The 27,958-nt window shown below is 38.7% G+C and overlaps 1 long non-coding RNA gene across 1 annotated transcript; it reads left to right on the forward strand.

The window, feature by feature from the left end:
* Positions 1–8,433: 8,433 nt before the first annotated feature.
* On the forward strand, positions 8,434–11,059 carry LOC140691146 (uncharacterized). The gene is made up of 3 exons (XR_012066650.1): positions 8,434–8,495; positions 8,802–8,902; positions 10,748–11,059. It is a non-coding gene; the product is annotated as an uncharacterized lncRNA (long non-coding RNA).
* Positions 11,060–27,958: the final 16,899 nt, after the last annotated feature.

Here is a 27,958-nt window from a genome sequence, read left to right on the forward strand (position 1 = left end):
CTTCCCCACTTTAGATCATAGTAGTGGAGCTGTCAATCGTGTGATTCTGCCGCCATTTGGTTCCTACCCATCCATCAAAAGACTCTACTCCCTGCATAAGTGATTGGTCCTAGCAGAATCTATTGGAATTATTGGAGTTTTGTTTGTTTGTTTTTTCTGACTTAATATAAATTCTGAAGAGATATGGGCCTCTCTCACTGTGAGATCTTGAACACTGAAGACCTTGTGTGGCTTAAGCTTCTTGGAACTAGAATTTGAAAAGGAGCAGCCTGAAAATAGAGCCAAGAAAAGAGAACAGTAGAGCCCAGAGGCTTAGAGAGCTTGATTATCCTTATTTGAACCCCTAGATTAGTCATTAAATGTTTTTCTTCCTTTAGTTGGCATGGAAACTACTAGCATGAACTGGAAACTACAATAGGAAGAGTCCTGGATAACACATCTCTATGAAGTCAACTTGCCTCTGGATAGTAATAAATATGAGACACCACAGATGCAGTTGTAAAAGTCATTATAACCACAGGAAATTAGCAGAATTAAACAGTGCCAGGATTTATGTTTGATACCAAAGAGAACTTTCTACATATGGGAAGTAACTGAGATGAGAGTATGTCTATCTTTTGCTGTGAATCTTCCTGAGGTGAATAAAGGTGGACATAAAGAGTTCATAAGGAGGCTGAGTGATTTTGTCTTGCAGATTTCTTTTGAAACAAAGAGTGAAAGAAACAGATTCAAGGAGCTACTAAGCACCCACTTATGTTTTTACACTTAATCCTCACAAACCCTAAGAAGTTAGTATTGTTAAAATACCCTCCTTTATGGATGAGTAAGTTCTGCCTTAGAAAGTTAAGAATTTGTCCAAGATTCCACAGCCAGTCTAAAGAGAACCTTTCTTTATCAGCTATTGGGTACCAATATTAAACAGGCTCTGATAAGCAAGTGATTAACAGTGCAAAGAGATAACAAGAGATTAACAGTATAAAGTAGGAAGCTGAGGATAAACAGAAAAAACTGTGGAATTTATTCAAAATGGTGGAGTTGGCATATGCTTCCACCTTCCCTCTCAAATAAGTCCACAGAAATGTCTGGAAGGAGATTTATAAAAATTTCATTGTGATGGTAGAAAAGAATTCCCTTCAATAATGTAAAGACTAAAATCTGAAGAGATTAAAATATGTAACTACAGTCCAAGATGAATACAGGACCCTACTGCCACAGAAATTTCATACACCAGGATCAGGAGGGAGCCTTGGGATGATTGACAAAGAAGCCAGGAGGTATGACCCCTCTACACTTCATATGAAAGCACTGAAGGTATGTGCTTGAGTTGGTAAAACAAAGCAGTATGATACACAACATCTAGGAAAAAAAGGCAGCCTGGATTCTTGAAAGATTAGGTGTTGGCACACAGCACCAGATACAAATTCTCCCAGAAATAAACTGCAAGAAACAGATATAAAACTTACAGGAAGGCTAGTAAGGAATCTCAAAGTCAAAGATGGACACATAATCAAAATTAAGCAATCATAAGCACAACAATCAGAAGAAATTTATAAGCACAGCAAGTTGTGTAGAAATTTAAAATAAACATAGTTAATTTCTAGAGTGACATGAGATGTTGCAGCCATAGAGTTAACTAGATGTCCATTAAACTAAACATGTGATAGATGAAATAAAGGAAAACTTGAGGGACACACTAAAAATCAAAATGAAAACAATAAACTGGTGAGATGAGATAATAAATCAAGAATTCCTCTAGAAGACAGAATGAAACAAAAATGAGATCAAAATTATAAAAGGAAAAGTCCACAGGTATAAAATGTACCACTCTGGAGCATGATGTTGCTAGTAGGGGAGGTCATGCATGTGTGGGGGTATTAGGCGTATGGAAATTCTCTGTACTTTCTGCTCAGTTTTGTGAATGTAAAACTGGCCTAAAACATAAAGTCTGTTTTTAAAAGCAATCATTCCAGTAGGAGGACAGAAAAGAGGGGAGAAAACGAGTATGGCAAATATGAAGAAAAAGAAGATGGTGGAAATCGATTCAAACTTGAAATGTTCTAAATTCTCATGCTAAATGTCAGTGATTTATAAATTAGAATTAAAAAAGTAAAATGCTTCTTTAAGTTGTTCAAAAAATATATCTAAAACATAATGACACAAAAAGGTTGAAAGCCAAGAAACGGGAAAATAGTAAACATGAATAAATGGGATGCTGAAATGTCTATTTTAACATAAAACAATCTTGGGAGAGCATAACGACTAATTAATCTTGCTATCCTCTAACAAATTCTTCTACTCAGATCATAGTACTTGATCAAGAATCAAGACTGGGACATTTCCAATCTGCATCTGGCACCTGAAAGGTGAGTCACCAGAAGGGTATATTGTCCTCAGGAAATATCTAGACACAAGAATCCAGGAATGCAGTGCCTGGCATGAAAAAAGTTCACTATCACCAATTATCAGAGAAATGCAAATCAAAACTACAGTGAGGTATCACCTCACACCAGTCAGAATGGCCATCATTCAAGAGTCCACAAACAATAAATGCTGGAGAGGGTGTGGAGAAAAGGGAACCCTCCTACACTGCTGGTGGGAATGTAGTTTGGTGCAGCCACTATGGAAAACAGTATGGAGATTCCTCAAAAAAATAGACTTACCATATGATCCAGCAATCCCACTCCTGGGCATATATCCAGAGAAAACACTAATTTGAAAATATACATGCACCCCAGTGTTCACAGCAGCACTATTTACAATAGCCAAGACACGGAAGCAACCTAAATGCCTAAAAGAATTGTAGTATATTTATACAATGGAATATTACACAGGCATAAAAGAATAAAATAATGCCATTTGCAGCAACATGGATGGACCTGGAGATTGTCATTCTAAGTGAAATAAGCCGAAAGAGAAAGAAAGATACTATATTATATCACTTATATGGGGAACCTAAAAAAAAAAAAAACAAAGACAAGTGAACCTATTTACAAAATAGGAGCAGATTCACAGACAGAAAACAAATTTATGGTTACCAGGGGGTAAAGGAGGTGGGAAGGGATAAATTGGGAGTTTGAGATTTGCAGATACTAACTATTATATATAAAATAGACAAAGAAAAAGTTTATACCGTATAGCACAGGGAACTATATTCAATATCGTGTAGTAACCTATCATGAAAAAGGACATGAAAAGGAATGTATGTATGTACATGTATGACTGAAACATGATGCTGTATATCAGAAATTGACACAACATTGTAAACTGACTATACTTCAATTTTTAAAAAATGAAAGAAAAAAAAGAATACAGCACCTAGGAGGCAGGTGAAGCTCTGGGTAAAATGAGATGTCCTCGGACCAGCTCATTAATGCCGTAAAGATTACAATCTTGGGATCACAAGACTATGAGATTCTTAAGAGCAAGAATGTTTACTTATCCATGTTTGATTCACTAGTACCTAAACATCATAGGTACTAAGTACATGTTGGATGAATAAATGAGTGAATTAATATATGCACATAATGCAGTGTAATGACTTAACTCTTGATTATCATTATCAAATTCATCAATATGGCAAATACTGCTGTACTCCACGCCAAAGGCTTATGATGAAGGCAAAGGGAATGTAAAGATATCAGAATACCCAGAAAAGTCCTGCTCTGGCTTCTCATGCTCCCCACTTTCTCATGCTTCCTGCCTTTCACTGTAATCTCCATCCTGAAGTGTATTTCTACCACCCTCTTTTCTTACACAGCCCTTCCTCAGCAGCAGTGCTTCTCAAGGAATGGTCCACAGACATTTACGTACAGTCCATGTGCCAGTTCATGGACTGCTTGCTACTGGTCCTCATCAAGATAACGCATGGAAATTGAGAGTAAGCATTTGAAACTTTCTAGACAGGTTCACGTTGCCATGACATTCATGCAGATTTTCATTATGTTTTCAAAAGTCACGGTGGGTGATGGTTTGGAAATAAATAACTAAATAGTCTTTCACCACAAACAAGTTTGAGAGGCTTTGCACCAGGGCTGTTTGCTGAATATGTGTCACTTGTGATCTCTGAAACCACATCTTAGAAATTGGCACACGGTTTAGGCATCCAGGCACAGAAAGAGAGCTGAAGGGACAGTCACGTGACAAAACTGAAGCTGCTAAGGGGGAAGGGGCTGAGGCATGGGGAACCAGGATCCTCAGGAGAAAAGTGACCTGCACCCACCTTCACCATCCCACAGAGCAAATCATCCTTCCCCTTTCATTAGATCCTTTTCAAACTGGTAGAAATAGCACAACCATTCATCAGTTCTCTGCATGGTGTCCAAGGACAATATGTCCTCTTATTTGGAATTGTCTTACGACCCCAGGTTTTCAAGGGGAAGTATACCCATACAGTAGAACCACTAAGGCATCTTTACACTATGACCACAAGGACCTTAGCTGTCTTAGAACTAAGCAATGTCCATTCTCAAGGGTCTCTGGTAACATATGAGAAGAGAAACAGGAATCTCAAAGAATTTCTGGGAAACACCCAGTACCAGAGCCTGTGGGATTATACTGCCATCTAATTGCACTATTTTTTATTGCCTCCTCAAATCTACGCCCCACGAAAATATATTATTTTAAAGTGACAGTGAATACAGGCGGATGAAAATAAATGTCTTCACAAACAAGAAAAAAATGAGTTTTCCGCAGCCACGACAGTCAGTTAAGAGTTCACAGGTATTGTTCTAACAACCCAGGTGGAGAAGTCATTAAAACAGGTGAGTAAGCCAAACTGTGGAGACCCCATCACTTTCTCTCTCTATTCTTGCCTGTGGTCAGCAAGGGAGGGGAAAAAGAAATGCAAAAGGAATCAGAAAGACTGTCTCTGCACATATCTTCTCTCAAGCAAGAGAAAGGAAGAAAAGGGAGAGAGTTCAGAAGACAAGTGTGGGAAGCAAACAAAAGACAATAGTGAGAGCCTCTCTTCCTGATGAGGACAGGCTGGTTTTGACAGGTCTTGAAGTTAAATTACTTTTCTAGTAACCAACCAGCCAAAGTACCCAGTGCACCATAGGGAGCAAGCACGTTTATAGTCACTCAACCTAACATCTAGGTGGAGAAAGACGAATGTCAAAAGCACCAGCTTAGTCAATAAGTCTTCGCCTTGTTTCATGTGTGTGACATTCTGTGTTGTATATAAATCCAGGACATTGCTTCTAACTGCTGTATAGTGTTCCACATTACACATTGACTACACTCTTTTTAATCATTTCACAGTGATACATATTAAAGTCTATCTAATTTTCTACAACTGCACACACACATACACAAGCAACTGAAATAAAATTTTGTGCATGATTCTTTATAGGTGAGAAGTCCTCTGTGATATGCCCAAATTGGACTGCTTGACCTTAGGACACAGGTATATACAATTTCAAAAAAAAAAAAAAACACTCCCAAACAAAAAATTGCTGCCATGTTGCTTTCAAAAATGACTCTATTCATTTGTAGTCTCATCAACAGTACAACAGCATTAGGTATAATGATGAAATCCATATAACAAAAAGATTATTTTAAAAAGACAAAATAAAAACAAAAAAGAAAGAAAAATAAAAAAACAAAAAAAGTAAAAAGAATGAAAAAAGAGAAAAGAAAAAAAAGAAAACAGAAACAAACAAAAAGTGAAATATATATTATGATATTATGACCCAGTTGGGTTTAAACCAGCAAGGTCATGCGGTCTAGCTTCACTTTTTTTAAAACAATTTTTTTTGGGGGAGGTAATTCAGTTTATTTATTTTTGGAGGAGGTACTGGGGATTGAACCTAGGACCTCATGCATGCTAAGCACACACTCTACCACTTGAGCTACACCCTCCCCGCTGGATTTAGCTTTAGAAAACACCTAAGATAAAGGAGAAAAACAGTATAACCACCTCAATAAGTCAGAAAAAGCCTTGACAATTATTCAACTTCTGTTAATGATAAAAACACTTAGCAAACTGATTTTTAGATGAGAGCTTCCTTAATCTAATAGAAGGTATTAAAAAAAAATAGCAAATATCATATACATCATACATTTCATCAAACATGGTGAAATACTGAAATTAACAATGGGAACAAGCCAAAGCTGCCCAACATGGTCCCTTCTGATCATCTTTGTTCTGCTGACACAAAAACACTACAAAAATAATAAAGCACAGTAGGTGGCAGAGAGGGGGACAGAATTGATGGAGAAATGGCACAACGGCACCTTTGGGGGTAAAGGCAATACTCTCTATATTGATTCTACACAGGTGTATACGTTTGTTAATACTCATAAAACTGTGCACTTACAATGCATGTATTCTTGTTATATGGAAACTATACCTCAATAAAGTTTAAAAAAAAAAAACTGTTGCAATTCTTAACCAAGGCCTCGGTAACGACTGTACCAGGTAGCAATAGTGATGATGGAAAAAAAAGTCTGCATCATGGCCACTTTCAAGCCACCAAGATGATGCCACAGCACAAGGATTTGGGAAGACATGAGCACACAGGGCCCTCATCCGCAACACGTCTGCTTGTGAGGGTGAGGATTTCCAAGGAGGGACATCCTGAAGATATTTGCACATGCAGAGCTCAAGTTTAGGAGTAGAATCTGAGTGAGACATTGATTTGGGAATCAAATGGGATGATCTGGCCATAAGGCCCTATTCAAAAAAAAAAAAAAAAAGACCCAAAATGGCACTGCTTATGCTAAGCCCCATGGCACCAAGCCAAAACTGAGTCACAGATTCAGCTCTCCCAGGAACGGAATCTTAAACCAGTCAATCAGGGATAGCCTGTATAACATCAGTTAGGTCATCTGCCTGACAGACCCCTGCGATCCCCTAAAGGAAAGTAACCTTGAAATAACCAGCCCACTTTTTAACCTAGTGTAACTTCCTGTGTTCCAGCTCCCTTCTGCTTATGAAAGTCATTCATTCTGCACGGCAACTCAGAACTCCTTTCTATCTGCTAGATTGGATGCTGCTCAACCCAAATCAATTTTTGCCCAAATAAGCTCGTACAGGTTTTAGTAAGCCTCAGTATATCTTTTGGCAATTCTAGAGTCAGAAGAGGGAACTCAAGGAGAGCCCTAACGGCTCCCAGGAGCAACGAGCAACCAGGCAGAGTACCTGCTAAGCTCCTTGAGCTCTTTGCTTTCTTGCTGCCTCTGGAGGTGGTGGGTATGTCCCTCTTGGGTCCTAGCTCTGCAGCTTTTGTGTCTCGAGCTTTTAGATTTTTCTTGAGCATTTTCTTTTCCAGGCTGAGTCCAGAAAACAACCAGCATTGGACTGGGTCCAGTTTAAAAACTGGAATGGGTCTGCGGTTAGATTGGGTTTGACTTAAACTGGGCTGGGCCCAATGTGAGGCCTCAGGTGAATAAAATTTTGTCTTAAGGCTGAACAAGTAGGTTAACCTTACCAAAGATAATCCAGAATTACAGTAGCCATGGTGGAGATCGCTTAAACTAGATATGCTTATCTGTTTACCAGATGCCCTAGAGAAAAGGAGGTCTCAGACAAGAACTCACCATAAAAAGTAGAGGGAAAATTATTTTTCCTCCTCTACAAATTTCTAGTGACCAGGATGAGACCTGCTGGGACCCTCTACTCACTCCAGAGTCTGCAGACGCAATCTTGGGAAGACTGGCAGAAGCCAGCAAAGGGTAAGATTTCTCACCAAAGTCAGCTCTCCCAGATCTCTGTCTGTGGTGCCTAGTCGAGAAAAAAATTCACAATGTTTTTTTCTTTTCAAATTCAGATTGGCAGTAAAAAAACATCTGTAAGAATTAGATCTTTGAATCGTGAATTTGCTTTGGGTACCCATTGGCTGTCTAGCCCTCCTCTCCCAGGGACAGCGACAGCCTTCGTGTTTGCCTTGTTTTCTGTCCTGAGAACCTGACTTGGCAACCATCAGGTTTGGGGCCCCCAAAATATGGCCAGACAGAAATGTGGCTGACACCCAACTAGCAACTAGACACGGCTGGACAGAAATGTGGGCTTGCACACCATTTACAGCAAGGGTTCAACCAGCGGTCACCAGCTCTCAGGGGTACTGCCTAAATCTTTCTTTCTTTTGGTTATCTCTGGATCTTGGAAAACTAGTGTTTCCTGCACCCTCTCTGGAGATACCTCTTGCATCCATGGTGTTGTTCAGTACTGCCAGGAGTATTTACTGTTTGTCCTCGCTGAAACCTGACAAGATATTTGAAACGATTTTTAAAGTAGCTTTACGGTCAGAAGTTGGCCAAATTAAGAACCGATATTCAGAGCCTGAAAATTTCCTTTTAGACTATTCCCCTAAGCTAAAGTGAAACCACATATCCAGAGGGAAAGAAAAACATTCTGAAGTTGTGAGAGGATTTACTAAAACATTCCAAAGACAAACACGGCTAAATCTGGAACACAGGAATCTTCTAACTTCCATCTTGGTCAAGATCTTCTCCCTGATGTAAAGGAACAAGCTGAAGATAATGTACTTAAGTGGGTGGGTTGGCACCTTCACATCATCCAAGTTGCAACCGAAATCTTTGACGAATTAAAAACAACTGTCCTACAAACTATCATACAAATTGGGGACAACTTGTACAATTTGTCTTACAAATGGAGCCTTTACAAGAATGAAAAAGCTCACCTATCCTTTTTACCAACCCCCAAAACTCCCCTATTTATCTCAAAAGGCTTGTAGGTATTGAAAAAACTCTAGCTTTACGTAACAAAAGTCTTTCTTGGAGGAACTTGTATTCTTTCCCTGTGCCTTTGAGATATAAATATTCTACCCTCTCTTCTCTAGGAACTGAAGTCTGTCTCTTTAAACTGCAAACTTCAGGGGGGTCCTTCCTATCGGAAGGAAAAAAGAGAGAGAGAAAAAAAGAAAGGCTATTTGGAAACTAGGTAAGTTAAAAAAAAATCTTTATAATCTTCACCACAAATATTTGTGAAAAGTTTTAGCCACCCGAAAATGTAACCTAAACTTATTCCATCTGCCAGAAACACAATTTAGATCCCACTGTTCTTTTATAAACTAGTGTTTTGTATTATCATGTCTGTCTCATCGCTATAATTTTAAAATGAAAGCTGTAAGATCTCTGTGTGCATCTGTCTGTATGTTTATATATGTCTATATACATATGTTACAGCTATGTGAGATTTTTCTCCCTCTGGATGGAATTGAGACAGGAAGGGGACAGTGCACAGCCATTCAAGGAATGATACAGCAGTTAACATCGAAATGGTGGAAGATTCAACCTCCAGGAGGCCTTGAGGCTCAAGATGGTGGGAGATTTGACTTCAAGCAGAACTTGAGCTTCATTATACGCCGATTGTAATATATTAACATGGTGAATACCATGCCCACAGGCACCATGGCAGTCCCAAAACTAGCCACAAAAGGTCAAAGAGTGGGAGATGGCCAACTTCCTGGGAATCCCAGCCCCTTCCCCAGACTAGTTAGACTGGTCCTTCTACTTATTAGCATATTAAGCCACTGAGCCCATAAAACTGGCAATATGCCCTCTCTCTCTCTGTTCCTGAGACGGCCTGCACTCTGTCTATGGAGTGTGTACCTACTCTAATCTTAGCACCCAACCCCCACACTAATCTTAGCACCCAACCCCCACACTAATCTTAGCACCCAACCCCCACACCTCGTGGCCTTTCTCTTGCCTTTTGATGTATCTCTCTAAATAAGTCTACCTTTACTCAACTGTGGCTTGCACTTGAATTCTTTCCTGCGTGAAGCCAAGGACCCACACCTGGCAGGGCACATCCCAGGGGTTCATCCGAGACCTGGGACATGGCCTTCCTCATGCCCCACGTCTATTTTCCTTCATCAGTATTGCCAAAATTAATTTGTACATTTAGCTCTATTTTATTGGCTCAAATTAAATGTACTCCAAGGAATACAGAAACTACTCAAATGTATTTCAAGTTCACATGATCTAAGATAATCTTTCATAAGTAAAAGCTAGTTTAAGTTTGTTGGTTTAATTAAGACAGGAATGTCTTTAGAGTTTTCAGTGTTAAAATATAATGCAGACATATAACTTTTATTCTACCTAGGTTTACTCACATTACCTGTTACACAATTTGTCAGCAAGAAAGGTAACTTAAAAGGATGGTTAGCGTTTAATGTCTCATGAAGATTTCATGAGTAATCTAAACACAGTTGTCAAGAATAAATAAATAGATGTATGTAAGATAAAGGTTTATAAATGAACTTTTCAACAGTAATTATGCTTTATGGTAAGTTTACATAAAAAATGGTTTCTAAATCTTTTTAGAAATTTGAAGTCTTCAAGTTATATTGAGATAAGTTAATAAGATATTCATTAAATATCTAGATCATTTCCAAATAAGATGAAATTCTGTGGCTGGGGGTTAATAGACAAGGAGGAAAGTGATGAAAGATGAGGTAGGAGGGTGGCCAGGGCCACAGCCTGAAGAATCTGTTAAAGCAGTTTGGATTTTATTTCAAGTAAAATGGGAAGCTGTCAAAGTGCTCCATGCAGGAAGATACTTTGCTTTTTTATTCATCTGTATTTTACTAAACTAATACATATACATGGTCCAAAATATCAAATTGAGCTCACTATAAACCCAGCAATTTCTACCACACTCTCCCTACCCTTGTTTAAACTGTTTTAAATGCTATTTACTACCATATTTTTAAAACTTATGCATATATAGCTTGACGAACTATATAAATCTCAATTTTCTGAATACATTTATTTTTCTCAGGTAAAAGCAGTCCAGAGGCAATGCAGGGCTGGCACAGGACCCAACAGGCCTTCAAGAACCCATCTGAGACCTTTCTGCTCTGCCTCCTTAGCATATGACTTTCTTGCTCATCCTCGTCACCTCAGTGTCTCAAGATGGTTGCTGCAACTCCAGCAACTCACCTGTGTTCCAAACAAGAAGAAGAAGGGCCAGTGGCACACTTCAGCTGCATCTGCCACCCAGTGACTTCTGATCACATATCACATGTATCATTGGTCAGAATGATGTAAAATGACCACCCTTACTGACAACAAAGGGAAATAAAATTTTTTTCAGTAAGCATGTTTGCCGCTCTATGTTCTGTTAGGAAGGAAAAGAGAAGAAAGGATGCTGGGTAGGTCTCTAACAGTGTTTACAACACTGCTCTGTCATGATTTTTCCATTTGGGCCTTTTAGATCAATTCCCTGGGTTGGTAGTAAGAGACTGCATCTCTTACTTCATATGTGTACCACATTTCCCTTATCTACTTTCTCTAACTATACACAAGGGCTTTTTTAAGTTAAATTAGTAATATTTTGCTAATTAAATTGCTATCTATTGAGCCAAGTAGTACACTTGTCTTCAATCTTTCAAAAAAAAAAATTCAGATTTTTTGGTTATACTGAAATTTCACTTGCTTCATTTTCTAAGTATTTATCTTTGATTTGTCTACATCCTCCAACATATCTGTCTAAATTCTTCCATTCTTATCTTCCAAAACATCAAAGGCATCAGCTAAGGTTTCTAGTCTACCTTTATCCCTGCAGAATTCTTTCCCAGAGTCCCTTGTCCGTCTACTCTGGTCAGGAATGACTGATTGCTTTCTGCCTTCTGAACAGGGTAGAAAATGACCTAAGACTCTGCTCACCACTTTCCTTTTCACCATCTCCTGTCTCCTGAGTTTCCTGCTTATTTGGCTCAAGCCCATCTTCCCAAAACTTTCAAAGAAAGGAAAAAGAAAATTTAATTTTCACATCTTGCATATCTAAAAATATCTTTATTCTACCTTGGCACTTGCTGGATAGTTTGGCTGAATTTAGAATTCTGAGTTGCTGACGATTCTCCTTCAGAATTTTAAAGTCCGCTATTTTCCAGTTTTCTGTAACTACAGAGAAGCTCAGTGCCATTGTGATTCATCTTATTTTCTATGCCATCGTTCTCTCTCTCCTCTTCTCATCTCTTTTCTTCAAATCATCTCTGCATCCTGGGGTTATGATGATTTGATCTGAGGTGGGTAGGTGTAGGGACTTTTTCATTTATGGTGATGGACACACCACAGGTCTTTTCAAACTGGAGGCTCGTGCTCTTAATTTCAGAAGTGCTTCTTTGACAATCGCCTCTCTGCTATTTTCTCTGCTCTCTTCTTCTGGAATTCCTAATAGTCCAATATGAGATCTCCTGGATAGCACTGTACTTTTTGCTATATTTTCTGCAAGATTTTCTTGATCTCATCTTCTGACACTCCTGTTTTGATGTTTTTTTCAGTCATCATTTTTTTTTTCATTTTAGAACTCCTACTTTTTCTCTGAATATTCTTTTCTCACAGCATCCTATTGTTTCCTGGATGCAATATTTTCTCTTACACTATGAGAATATTCAGTTGTTGCTTTTATTATATTATTATTATTATTATTATTATTATTATTATTATTATTATTATTATTATTATTATTACATTATGTTTTTGAAGTTTTCTTTGCATTGTCTCTGTTTCTTCTGGGTTCCTTTAAATGTGTGATTATTCAGCCTCTCTTTCATGTAGGAGGTGTTCATCAAATGCCTGAAATCCTTAGATCCCTGTTCATATATTTTTCACTGTGCACTTAAAAAGCCACTTGGGTGCTCCACGTACATGGATGGGGCTGGTCAACAGGACAGTCTCACTGTGCAGTGATAATGTAGCAAACAGGCCTATTCACTGGAATACACACAGCCCTCCAAGCACCAATATCTGGAAGACACTGTCTTGGCCTGTTCAATTTCTCAAGAGAAAAAAACACTTATCTAACAGATTTGAAAAGCACTTACCTAACAAAAAATTTTCATTTTAAATATTGCATCTACTTAGAAACTAATTTTTTTTTTAATATTCACACTCATACATTGAGGTCTTAAGTCTCTCCAAAAGCCATTATTTCCCAAGTCCCTCCTTCCGTTGCTGAACTGTAGTACACTTCATTTGATACTTCTCTTGGCTTTTCTGGAGCATCCCTGATCTATTAGCCCTGGAATAGATAACCTGCCTCCACACCCCGAAAGATTCCTCCCTAAAACCTTAAGTCACCACACTTGAACAGCAGAACAGCCATCCAGAATCTAACAGTTTTGTAACATGCAAAATATCTTCTATGTACTACAACAATAATAAATATTGTATCCTCCTAAACTAAAAAGAAGTTCATTCAAATATACACAAAATGTTATGATAAATCACAGAGAAAAAAATGTGACAATGAGTTTGTGTATGTCCATGAATGACTGAAAAATTGTGCTGAACACTGGAATTTGACACAACATTGTAAAATGATTATAAATCAATAAAAAATGTTAAAAAAAAAAAAGAAGTTCATTCAAAGATGACCTGAGATTCACGTTCATTTCGACACCAGAAGAAATATCAGGCTAATTTTCTGTTTCCCTTTTTTGCAGCTCCAGTCTACACACTGAAATAATGGAACACATTGAACCCCCTGAGGTTCCAGCGTGTAAAAGTCCGCTCTTTGCTGTAAGAGGTAGTGCTTAGGGCAATAGTTCCCACATTGACTGGGTATCTTGGAATCATCTGGAGAGCTTTTTAAAAACAGAAATTCCCCAGTTTTTATACAGAAAATTGGGTCTGGATGGAGTCTCAGAATCTGCTCTTGCTTGTTAACTCCTCGCACATGCTGCTAGGTTTGAGAACTACTTCTTTAGAGGACGGACATTCTTATTCAGCACTATAACCATTCAGCCTCAGTCCTGATATGGCCCCAACATAATCATTTTCAGGGTCATAAGTTAGAGATGGTGTTAAAGATGGCAGCATATCCCTGAGCAATTCATGGGTCAAAGAGAATATCAAAACTGCAATTATAGAAACAGGACAGAAAGTCTAGAAATAGACCTGCAATGTACATTCAACCGATTTTCAACAAAAGCACTAAGATAATTCAATAGAAAGTGGATTGTTCTTTCTACAAATGGCATTGGAACAACCACATAGCTAATGCAAATAATAATAATAATAATAATAATAATAATAATAATAATAATAATAATAATAATAAATCTTGACCTCTATATTTCATCCCAAAAGTTAATTTGGGATGAATAGTAAGATCCTAAAAACAAGCTAAAAATATAGAATATCTCAATATTCAGGTAGGTAAGGATTTCTTAAAGGAAACACAAAAAGCAATAACCATTGAAGAAAAAAATTATAAAAATGGATTCCATTAAAGTCAAAACCTCCTATTCTTCAGATGACACTGTCAAAAAAAAAAAAGATAGACCACAGACTATAAGAAAATATTTATAATATATGTCTGACAAAGAACTTATATCCAGAATATATCAAGAACTCCTATAATTCAAACAGGCAAAAAGACAACCAATTTAAAAACAGGCAAAAGGCTAGAACAGACATTTAACCAAAAAATGTTACATAAATGGCCAAGAAGCAGCACACAAAAAGATGCCTAATACCATTTTCCATCAGAGAACAATGAATTAAAACCACAAAGAGATTCTATTTTATACCCCCCAAAAATGGCTAAAACTAGGAACTGACAATACCAATTTTTAGCAAGGATGTGGACAAGTGGAATCTCATGCATTTCCAGATGGAGTATATAATGGCACAAATACTAGAAAAACGGTTTGGCACTTTCTTACAAAACAAAGCATACATGGACCCCTTGACTCAGCAATTCCATTAAGCATTTACCCAGAAGAAATGAAAACATGTCCACAAAAAGACTTTAACAGGAATGTCCAAGCAGCTTTATTCATGATAGCCAAAAACTGGAAACACCCCAAAACTCCATCTAGAGGAGACAGGATAAACAAATTGTGGAAGAGTCATACCATACAGTTTTTAAAATTCAGCAGTTTTTAAAACTCAGCAGATTGAAAAAAAAATGAAACACTGATAAAAGCAACTACACAGGTTAATCTAAAAATCATCATGCTGAGAGAAAGAAGTTAGACACAAGAGAGCACAACTGTATGATTTCATTTATACAAAGTTGAAGAACCAAGAATGACTGGTGAAAGAAATCCTAACCATGGTTGCCCGGCAGGGGACTGGCTGGAAGAGAGCAGGGGGATGCTTGGGGGAGTGGAAAAGTTCTGCATCTTGTCTGGTGTATTGGGTACACAGGCTTGTCAAAACTCATCAAACTGCACGGTTAAGATACATATATTTCACTGTATGTAAATTTCACATCAATGAAAAACCTATCAAATTGTACCCTTCGAATAGGTGAATTTTAAGGCTTGTAAATTATGCTCGATTTTTACAAAAGATAAAAAAATGCAGTTACAGAACATTAAACCTATAAACACAGCAAAATCTACAAATCAAAACTGATATAAGGACAACTATATTCAGAAGAAATCTCATAGCCTTACATAAATTAATTTTTTAAAATAGAAAATGAAACTAAATTTGAAACAAAAATCAAAAAAGAGAAGCGTAAGAAAGGAGGAGAAATAAGTTAATAATGATATAAAGTAGAAATCATTAGACAATAACAATAGATTTGATAAATAAATCCTAGAAATAATGTCTTTGAAAATATCAATAAAATAGGCAAAGCCCTTACAGATTTAAACAATAGAAAATACATTCAAATCGTTAAAAATGAGAATCAGGCTTTATTCACAGATATTCAAGTACTTTATAATGGGATAAGAAATGGAAATGTACCACTCTAAGCTAAAAATTCTGAAAATAAGGATAAAACACACGATTTTCTAAAAAACACATAAACTTCCAGAAATGACTTAAGAAAGTAGTCCATCTGGATACCAATAACCATGGAAGAAATGAAAACTTTTGCCTAGGGAATAATTCCAAATGCTGTACCGTGTCTAGACAATTTTACTAATGAGTTCTAGCAGGGCTTCAAGAAAAAATAATTCACATGTAGTTTAAACTGTTCCAGAGCACAGAAAAAGATGGCACACTTCCCAACGCGTTTTTCCAAACCAGCAATATTCTAATATCCAAGTCCAACAAACACAGCACAAAAAAGAAATCACAAACTAATCTCCCTATTGATATAAATAACGTGCTAATCCAGTAGCATGTTCAATATACCAGTCAATTAATTAGTCACTTCGATACCTCAGAAATGAAAAAATAATTCTTTTAATAAATGCAAAGATTAAAAAATAATTAAAATAAGTGCAATATTAAAATAAATACAAAAGCTTCCTAACAGAAGAAAACCTCCTTAATCTCCTGGTTACTGCATACAGAAAGCCAGTATTCCAGCTGATGATGAACTACTAGAGTCCATTCTTATTAAATTCAATAAGAAGAGCAGTGTGCTGGTTATTATTTAGCACTTTTCTGGAAGCTCTAAGCCAATGTGATAAAGGACAGAAAAAAATTTTAATGAATAAATTTTAGAAACATGGGGACAAAATTCACCTATTCTCAGACGATGCTTCTCTAAATGGAAAACCTAAGTAAATCAAAGGAAAATTCACTAGTAGGAGTCAGTAAGGTAACCAGTTTTAAAATATACAAAAGTCAACAATATTTTTTTCTATATACCTCTAGTAATCAATTAAGAAATTTAACAGGGAAAAAAGTCCCACTTCAAACAACAACCAGAAACACCAAAGGTCCAGGAAACTTTTTGAAAGGTATCTTTTATTACTATTTTTATTTGGCGGGGGGGGGGGAGATTATTTAATTTAATGGAGGCGCCGGGGATTGAAGCCCTCATGCGCTCTACCGCTGAGCTATACCCTGATCCCCACCTCGTGCACGGATACTCTTAACACGGTACCTGAGCATCCTTTCTCCACACGCAGAGGTAGGAGAAACATAGGGCTGATTTTTCTGATACTTGCAAGTGTACAGAAAGGTCTGTAACAAAAATGCTGGTGCTGAATATTACTTCAAGGTAATGTGTTTTACCAGAGAGTGAAAAGATGGCCCGGGGTGGGCGGGTGGCTGTAAGTTTTCAGTTCCGAGCGGTTGCCCTTTGGAAAGGGGGATGAATTTCAGAAATTTGCTAACAGACTAAGAATTAAATGCCATCAATGACCGACTGAAACGAAATTTGATTTCTTCCTCATGGGAGATTCTACACCACCTGACTGACTCCTTCCCAAAAGGTTTTGAAAGCATGTTTCTTCTATCTTAATTTTAAATTCAAGCCTCATTTTTTGAATTTCTTTAAATGTGACCTTCCTCTGCTCTTGGTCTTATTTGGGCTCATCCACCTTTTCAGACTCATGAGTAATTTTTAAAATTTCACTTCTCCTGTCACAAGAAATGTTAAAAATATTCTTCCTCTTCACCTGTTGCGATAGAGTTTTGTCATTGCAATTTTAATGCATGTGAGCTAGGGTTCTGCCCTTTTTAGGCAACGTGCTGTAAATTTGGTTATCTTATCATGTGTTTTAAAAGCTCACCAAAAAATCTGGGACAAGTTTCGTTACTGTGCTGGGCTTACTTTGAAATTTGTTAAGCAATGAGATGGAAATTTCAGGACACCAATCAAAGGTCTCCGTTCACTCTTTCCCAAGGCAACACTGAGCAATATTAAATATTACCTCACAGTTTTCAGCCTTCTGCCACAGTGTGATGCCTTCACCCCACCCCCACGCTAAGCTGGGAACTCACCTGGCACTCAAGGCTAGAGACCCAGTTCCGTGCACACAATAAGGCGAAGGTTCTGACTCTTTTTGCTCATCCCGTGGGAGAGAAATAAATGGTCCTTGGTGAATCCAATCATAACCCCAGCATCTCATTTGAGGCAAGTTCGGCAGACACAGTCATCCCTCTCTGATCTCAAATTAAACATTAAAACAGCAAGCAAGCAGCATGTCTAGAGAGAGTGCTCAGAGAAATTAGCAAATATTGTATATTCTCTTCTCTTGTTGTATAAATATCACTTAGTTTCCTGAATGGGAGCATACTGTTCTTAAGTGACTTAAATTAACAGGTCACAATTTGATGATCCCTTTTCTTTTCTCATGGTAAGTACAGGGGAACAAGGTAGTAGGCTTAAGGCCCATAAAAGGATGTTTCATAAACATCTCCGAAAAAATTAGAGTGAATACTTTAACCACTAGGTCACTAAATTAATTAGGACTCTTTCAGTTGTTCATAATAGCAATCTACCTCTGATCAGTTAAGTGAGAAAGAATATTATCACATAACTGGGATACAGGGATTCAAAATGACAGCTGGACCCACCACTCACACAGTGTCCCTGGAGCTCACCTCTCTCCATCTCTCAACTTTGCTTCTGGCTGTGGGCTGTCTTCCTTCTTCAGGGAAGTCCCTCACCATGCGGCAAGAAAGGCGGCTGCCCACGGACCCAGATTCACATCCTTCTAGCTCAGCAACCACAACAGGAAAATAAGATTTCCCTCTGCTAACATCCAGGTACCTATTCCAGGAAGGACTCTGAATGGGCCACGTGGCCATCCCTAAACCAATCACTTGGCCCTGGGGACAGAGTCGGGTGCCCACAGCCCGTATGGTGGGGAGGCAGGGCACCAGGCCAGACAGGCTGACAGTATGGCAGCTCACCTGGTGGAATGAGGGGGATTGGCTCCCCGAGAAGGACAGATTTGACAGATATACGACAACTACAGTCAAATATTTTAAGTGACAAATGCTATTCTTTTCCCCCCAAAAAAACTATTTTAATAGTTTAATAGTTGAGTGTGTGTCTTTCTGTTGTCATGGAAATGGATTACTTAAGAAATATGTACTCCTGCTAAAGGGCTAATATCCCAAATATACAAAGAACTCATAGAACTCAACAGCAAAAAAAAAACAACAACAACAACAACAAAAAAACCTGGTTTAAAATGGGCAAAAGATCTGAATAGACATCTATCCAAAGAAGACTTAGCCAGCGGGTGCTGAATGTCACTAATCACCAGGAAAATGCAAATCAAAACCACAGAAAGATATCACCTCACACCTGTTAGAACAGCTGTTATCAAAAAGACAAGAAATAACAAGTGTTGGCAAGGATGTAGGCAGGAACTGCCATATGATCCAGCAACTTCACTTCTAGGTATTTATTCAAAGAAAACAAAAACACTAATTCGAGGGAATATATGCACACCCCTGTGTTCACTGCAGCATCATTTACAATAGCCAAGACATGGAAACAACCTAAGTGTCCACCAACAGATAACTGGGTAAAGAAGATGAGGTAGATATATACAATGGAATATTATTTAGCCATAAAAAAGAATGAAATCTTGCCATTTGTGACAACATGGAGAGACTTGGAAGGCAATATGCTAACTGAAATGAGTGAGACAGAGAAAGACAAATACTGTATGATCTCGCTTATATGTATAATCAAAAACAACAAACAAACCTGAGCTCATCTATAGATACAGAGAACAGATCGCTATTTACCAGAAGTGGGGGACAGAGAGAGGATTTTGGGCAAAATGGATGAAGGGAGTCAAAAGGTACAAATTTCCAGTTACAAAATAAGTAAGTCATGAAGATATAATGTATACCATGGTGAGTATAGTTAGTAACAATACTATCATACTTGAAAGTTGTTAAGATCTTAAAAGTTCTCATCATAAGAAAATTTTGTAACTCTGGGTACAGATGTTAATTTAGACTTACGGTAGTGATCATTCTGCAATATATACAAATATCAAACCAGTACGCTGCACACCTGAAACTAATATAATGTTATATGTCAAATATACCTGAATTTAAAAAAATTAATTAAAAAAGAAAGAAAGAAATGCCACTTCTCTGGTCCCACTCCAGACACCGGGGATGGGACCCAGCAATCTGCATTGGAACAAGCCTTCCGGGGGATTCTGACCCACGTTAAAGTTTGAGAACCACTGGCCTTGTTGCCTTTTCCATTGAGAAAAAAAAGATTTCTTTTCAGTCTTAGGTAGTTAAGGAATAATTACAAGAGCAGGGATTGCAAAATGTTTCCATAAAGGGCTAAACAGTTAACATTTTAGGTTTTGTGGGCCAAGAGGCAAAAATCGAGGTTATGTAATATTTATGTAATCCCTTAAAACACAACCATTTAAATATGTAAAAACCATAGCTGGTGGGCTATACGAAAGCAAGTGGTGGGTCTGGTCAACAGTTTGAGGTCAGGCAGACTTATTGAAATAAAAATGGTTTTAAAGAAAAAGAAAAGAAACATGTACTTCCAGATGCAGAAAAAACATTCACATTTAGTGGAAAAGGTAAGGACTTTATCACCCGGAAGCACTTCTCAGTGAAAGATAAATACATCCCCCAGAAATTGACCCGATGGCAGCAAACGATGCAGTCACCGTCATTCCTCTTGGCCAGCACTTCAGACCCTTTCCTATCAATGTTTTCCTTCGCAAGGTCAAAAAGCCATCGGATGTCTGCTCCTGAGAAGTCCAGACACCATAGTGAGACGGCAAACATGCACAATACGCATATGGAAGGAGAGAGACGTGTGACTTCTGTGGCTCTACTAGCTCACTTAGCCTGAAGATAAGATCTCAACATGAGTGTGACTGATGCCAGGAATAAAACCACTGCATGTGGCACTGAGAATGTCCACCCTCCAGATAGATCATGTGATTGGAAATGACACAGAATGGTTTTAACTTGTTTTTGCTAAATCACAAACATAAAAAATCACCCAGGGCCACTCTCCATGGATACTCACATGGATTCTACACGCTCCCAGTTCTCTCCAGTCCCTCCAGCCATTCCTTTTCAACATCTACTGGAACCTCTTCGTCTTCCTACAAAAGTGTATCTTGATGTTGCTCACGCTTTGTTCCAGACCTTGTTCCCTTCTCCTCTGTAGCCTTTCTTTGGGTGATCTCATGCATTCCGCTCAATTACCATCTATTAGCTGACCACTCTCAAACCCACATCTCTATTATAGACCCGTCGAGGGCTCCTGAGCTTCAGACGGCTACAGCCCACTGCCTCTACACATGTCCCTGTGGCTGTCTCTGTGTCCAAATAGTTAATTCCTCGTTTCTCCCCCTCAACCCCAATACACTCTTCCTCCAATGTTCATTATCTCAAAAAATGATATCGCTATCCAGCCCATTACTTAAATTTGAAACCTAGAGTCAGATTCATCCTTGATACCTCTCTCTCCTTCAGCATCTTCTTTCACATTTAAATAATCAGAGTCCTTTTCTACCTCTTGAATATCACAAAATTGTCCATTTTTCTAAATGCCCACTAGCCCAAGCTACCATTCTTTCCTCAACTACTGCAGTAGCCACCTGACCATTCTTGTCCCCTCCCTCCACCAATCCATAGAAATCCAATTATGTCAACTTCTTCCTGTAAAAATCTTCAAAGGTGATAAAAGTCCAGAGAGTCTTGAAAGGACATGTTGGGACTAAGTGCCCCAGAGTCCTATAAAGGAGCTTGTCAGAATGTTGGCTCTTGAGCTGCACCAAACCCAAAGAACCAAAATCTCTAGGGACAGGCCCAAGACACTGAATTCATAAACCTAAATCCTCACTTTTACAAGGTCTTTCTCAAGTTCACAGGCCCTCTGTAACCTGTCCTCTTGTGGTCTGGGCTAAGGTAGGTACTTTATTCACTATTCCAAGCTACTTCTGGTTTCTGCCCGTTAAACTCTGATTCCCTGCCAGAGATTAAGCTCCAGGAGGAAAAGCACCCTGCCTGCCGTGTTTACCATTTATCCCTCGTGCCCACGACAGTGGGACACAACATCTGCTCTCTACTCTTCATTGCCATTCAGAATTTATCGTGAAGGACTTTCTCCTTAACGTGGTTAGTTAAATATGCCTGAAAACATCTTCATTTGTTGATACAGCGCACAGACCCAGAAAAGAAAGGGCTCAGATAACAATGATTGGTGTAATTAACTAGTGGCCTGAAGGAGAAAGTTTAATCTTCAAAATCAAAGTAATTATTCGGAGGTTGGTAACAAGCTCTTCTCCTGCCTCCAATGAGATCAGGAGGACAGAAACAAGCTTTGGACTACATTTCAGAGCGTTTGTGATCCCAAGTACTGGGATGGCACATAGGGAAAGACACCTCCCCTGCCTCGGTTTCCCTTTAGAAAGCTTGTCTTTGTGAATTTCCTGCTGTCCTTTTGAAATGCATGTCAATCTTTTTAAAAGCTAAACAAGCCTCCTGCCAGTTTTGCAACCCTGGGGTGTCTTTCTCAAGGACCTTGCAGCCACCTCTTCAAAGTGTAAATGTCAAGGGGAGATAACATCTCCATCTCCCAGTCTCCATGAGAGTTTAACTTAGCCCTCTGGCTCCAAGTTCCAACTCCCTAGCTGTCTCAGAGATATGAGAAGCTTCTTTTACTCTTCCAGATGAAGACAGTTAACAAATACAGATGGCCACCCCAATTACCAAGTGCATCCAGGATGAACTATTTGTGACAAATGGTGTTATCACATCCTCTTACCTGAGGACTGGTTACTGTTTATCTTGAGAACGTGGCTGTAGTGTGTTGTAACTGCCCGGCTGCATGAGACGGTGAGGGTTCCCTCTGCCTTTACAGTCTCTCTAGCTGACTGCCTGTGATGTCCATCCCACGCTGCTTAAACTCTTAATAAAACTGTTTTATCTTCCATGTTTGTGGAGAGGTTTTCTGGGTTAGCAAGAGATTTTGTTTTCAATTCTATTTCCCCAACAGTATCAATCACCAGTCAGGGTGACCAAACGGAAGGTGGGGAATTTGTGTCCGGAAGGGTGTTAACCAGGGGAGAGGGTAAGCTGGAGCTGCTTGCCTGCTTCATCAGAGCCAGCGCACCCGGAGAGCCCTGCGCAGCTGAGTCTGGGTCAGACATCCTGCCCTTAAAATCCAGTTTTTTTCCACTGGGAGGTTACTTACACACTGTGCTCCTGTCCCCACTGACTTCTCTCTCCTGGTCTCAGAATTTTTGTTTTTAAACATTGGCATATGAGCCATAGAGAGATCAGGCAGGGCACGCTCAGACCCAGACCCACAGAGGCGTGGATGTGCAGCCTGAGGGACTTAGTGAAGGCGAATTTATAAACATGAAGCAGGAAGTGGTTGTCATGAAAAGGATGAGATGTCCCAGAGGGAGGGATACCAGCAAAAACCTCACATTAAATGAACTCTTGGAAGTATTTCACAACACTGAAAGAGGAAAGGAGAAAATGTTGGAAGCAGATCCACAAACAGACGAGAGAGCACGCAGTGTTCAAACTGATCTTCGTTTGTTACAGTGAAATAGAACACTTTCGTTTTTAACGTTTCTAATGTTTTAAATTACAGCGTACCATAAATAAAGATTAGTTTTACATTTTTTTTCATTTCTCAATACATTAATAACCAACAGTTAGAGCTAGTTAAAATGCTGAATGTTTGGACCAAAATTTTTTGAAGGTCACAGAACATTTGAAATCTTTCCCACTGATTTTCAAGATTGCTTTGTGTGGTTTTAGCGTGCCTGTTCTTGCTCTAGTACGCAAACCAAGGTCTGGCTGTTTCTTATTCCTCATTAAACAAGTTAATACAAGTGCCTAAAACAGCATCCGTCATACAGTAAGTGCTCAATAAACGTCACCTATTATTTTAATTACATTACATACTATTAATCACCTTTAAAACAAAACCTTTTTTTTTTTAATGTCTCTACTTGCTGCTCCTATTTCTCTCCTTCCATTCTCTCTTGAAACCATTCCAATCAGGCTTTTGTCCACACCCCTCCACCAAGATTGCTCTCCTTAAAGTCACCGATCACTGCTGAATGGCTAAATCCAATTGTAACTGTGAGTCTTACTTAATACACTTGACAGCAGCATTTAATTCAATTCATCACAAACCATTTTGGTTTCTAAAGACCACACGGTCCTGATTTCCTCCTACTGTGTAGGCTGATCCTTTTCAATTTCCTTTCCTAAATTTGAATTTCTCTAGTTCTCTCTCGCGCTCATACACACAACACACACACACACACACACACACACACACACACACCCTTATCAAAACCATTGGCATATCCTGTCAAACTGGTACTTCCTAGTCATTAGAATTACCCCTATTTTACAGATGAAGAAACTGAGCCACAGAAAAGTTACGTACTCGTCCAAAGTCACACAGTTAGTCACAATTGCAGAAATGGGATGTGTACCCAGGTAGGCTAGCTTTAAGAGCTTTAAAATGGGAAACTTCCTCAATCTAGACATCAAGGTTTCCCCAAATACTGAGGTCTAATTTCAAGAGTACTTTTGATAAAGACAAAAATAACCATTTTCCAACCGTTTCTTCCAACTAGGCATTTCAGAAAGTAAATGTACACCTAACACAAAACATAGCTTTGTAAACCAAAACATAGCTTTAACAGTCTGTAATGGAATTTCCCTTTCAGTTTGATAGCTTTTGTGTTTGTATACATAATTTTTAAAAATTAGAATTTTTTTGTTTTTGTTTCTCTTAATTCAAATATATCATAATGTTTTCACCCATTGTAATAAAATGCCCTCAGTAAAATTAAACTTGAATTTTTTTGGAAACCCTAAGGATTAGAAGTTAGAAATATTGCTGTTTTAAAACTGCAAGCCAAGTTTTTCTGTTTCTCCGGAAACGGAGGACTGACCTCACTTCTAACACTGTTTTGACAAAACCACTCTTTGGTTTTGCAAAGATGAGGCTAAGATCCTACTCTGAAAAAGGAAATATTGAGAAAATGGAAAGCTAAAAATGCTCAGGAAGGAGGCAAGAAAACTAGACACTTGGTCTAATCTAAGCTGATCCAATCACTGTCCCAAGACTGACCTGAAGTCAATGGGAGACCCTCAAAATAAACTGGACACCCTTCATCATTTAATGTTATTTATCTTCTCAGAGAAAGAGATGAAATTAGCAGATTATGATTAGTGTCTATTCTTCTTCCATTAGAGCAATGCCTGTGTGTCTCTTTCCCAAATGATGCTCTACACCGAAGGATGAGGAAAAAAGCACCTCAAAATTGCTGGCTCAAAAACTTCTCTGAAGACTGGAGTTTTTATTAGAAAACAGATCTAAAAACAACAACAAAAACTTGCCCCTCATTTCGCAAACAAGGAAAGTCAGTCATGACAGGGCGACACTGTGGGCCCATTACGTCCGTCACAAGAATAAAATAAAATAAATAAAAAAGTCCTAACTTGCTCCATTTGAAACAGTGCCCTGCCCTTAGACATTTGCTGCTAACAAATTCCTCTGTGTCTGGCCCAACACTATTTAGAAGGTCCAGAACAATTAAAGTAAAGAGTCCCATCTTTGGGACAGAGCTAGACAGCCAGGTACAAACTCTGCAGTTTGTGCAAGACCAACAGGATGTTGCCCGAGGAATAAAGGGGGTTGAAACCCAGTGTGTGTTCTGTCCTCCAAGCCTGGGCATGCTAGCATGACGCTGCTTCAGCCCAGAAGGGGTGCCTTTTTGTCATCTGCACAAAGACTGTGTGAGTGCTGAAGTAGTCGGGGGGCTTAGAAGCTGAATGCAGCCCAGCACACTGTCTTTTATGGAGAATCAAAAGACATTAAACCCCTTAATGAATCATTATCTCTTGGTATCCTAAAATTTCCAAATAATTGAGGATTAAAAGAACTAAAGTAAAGCTAAGACCAGAAAGTGGGCATTGCATCTAATTTTGGCAAACCTGCAAGACAGAGTGTATCAACACTTCTAGTGTTTTGGGTGTGTGTGTGTTTGGTTTTGCTTTTAATTCCATTCAGTCCCTAGGAAACATATGACTCTCCTCCAAGTCACTGTGCCCCAGTGATTCAGCCAAGGGTTTCTATAAACTGATCATCACATGAATTGTTTACTACGGCCGGCATTAATTACTGACAGGATGCTTGGAGGAGACAGGAAAAGGGTCGTGAACAACCAGTGGGAACTGGACATCAGCAGCAGCTGCTGCGGTACCCGGGCTGGAAGGGCCTCCCTGACCACAGCAGAACGGGCTGAGGACAGGAGATTCTTCTGTGCTGTTGTTGTTCATGCTTTATCATTAATTTACAATTTTATTATATCATGGCCTGAATTGAGAGCTTAAATATGGTTAATAAGATTAATTTTTGCAAATACCCTATGAACATTTAAAGAATCTGTAATCTCTAAGTAAGTGGACTATATTAATTCTGTTATTTATACCTTTATTTGTGTTTTGCACATGTAGTCTGTCAAAAACGACTAGTTTTTTTCAACTAATGGTGCTGGAACAACTGAATGTCCATATGCAAAAAGTGGACTCCAATTTATGTCTCATACCATATACAAAAATTAACTTACAACAGATCATAGAACTTAGACGTTTAGAACAGTAAAGCGTCAAGAGGAAAACAGATCTAGGAGAAATCTTTTCGCCCTTGGCTGGCTGGGCAAAGATTTCTTAGATATGACACCAAAAGCCTGATCCACTGAAGAAAAAACTGCTAACCTAGATTTCATCAAAATTAAGAACCTCTCTTAGAAAAACTTTGTTAAGCCAGACTAGGAGAAAATATTTTTTAATCGCACATCTGATAAAGGATTTGAATCCAAAATACAAAAAAAAAAAAAAAAAACCTCTTGAAACTCAATAAGAAAAAAACCTGTGATGGTTAATTTTATATATCAACTTGGCTAGGCCATGATACCCAGTTTTTGGTCAAACACCAGTCAAGATGCTGCTATGAAGATTTTTTTTTTTTAGATGAGATTAACATTTAAATCAGTAGACTCTGAATAAAACAGAATACTCTTCATAAGGTGGGTGGGCCTCGTCCAACCACTTGAAGGCCTGAAGAGAAAAGAGTGAGGTCCCCAAGGAAGAAGGAATTCTGCCTCCAGACTCTTTGCACTTGAGACTAAAACATTAGCTCTTCCGTGGGTCTCCAGTCTTCCACCCTGCCCTGAAGATTTTGGACTTGGCAGCCTCTACAATCATGAGAGCCAATTCCTTATATTGACCAATAGATTGATAGACAGACATTCAGACAGATAGATACTAACACACCCTATTGGTTCTCTCTCTCTGAAGAAACTTGATTAATACTGTGATGTAATTTTACGTGTCAGCTTGACTGGGATATGGGGTACCCAGATATTTGGCTAAACATTATTTCTGGGTGTCCCTGTGAGGGTGTTTCTGGATGAGATTAGCATCTGAACTGGTAGCCTGAGTAAAGCAAGCTGCTGTCTCCAGTGTGGGTAGGCATCATGCAAGCCACTGAGGACCTGAATAAAATGAAGAAACAAAGGAAGACAACTGGCCCTCCGGCTGACCACTGAGCTGGGACACTGGTCTTTGCACTCAGAACGTACTGGGCCTTACATCATCAGTTCCCCTGGTTCCTGGATCTACAGACTCCAACTGGGGCTTACACCATAGGTTCCCCTGGTCCTCAAGACTTTGGGCCTGGACTGGAAATACATCACCAGCTTTCCTGGGCCTCCAGCTTTCAGATCACAGGACTTTTCAATCGCTCAAATATATATATAAAATAACTTGAACACAAATAAAAGATTTAAATAGGCATTTCATGAAAGAAGACACATAGTTATTAATAAACACGCACAGGGAAAGATATTCAACATCTTTAGTCATTTACGTTAAAGAATGAGATATCACTACTGCTGGTCTGAATGTTTCTGCCCCCTCAATATTCATGTGCTGAAATCCTGAAATCCTAACCCCCAGGTGATGGTATCAGAAGGTAGGGCCTTTGAGCTGCGCTTAGGTCTTGAGGGTAGAGACCTCATGAATGGGAAGAGTGCTCTCTTAAAAGAGACCCCAGAGAACTCAGTCACCCCTTCCACCCTGTAAACTTACAGTGAAATTATTGTCATCTATGGACCAGGAAGCATGTCCTCACCGGAACCCAACCTTGCTGGAGCCTTGATCTTAGACTTTCCAGCCTCCAGAACTGTGAGAAGTAAGTTTTTCTTGTTTATAAGCTACCAAGTCTATGGTATTTTGTTACAGCAGCCCAAATACATTAAGACAACCACACACTTATTAGAATGTTTAAAATTAC

This window comes from Vicugna pacos, chromosome 33 (genome assembly GCF_048564905.1).
Source record: "Vicugna pacos chromosome 33, VicPac4, whole genome shotgun sequence".
NCBI lineage: Eukaryota > Metazoa > Chordata > Mammalia > Artiodactyla > Camelidae > Vicugna > Vicugna pacos.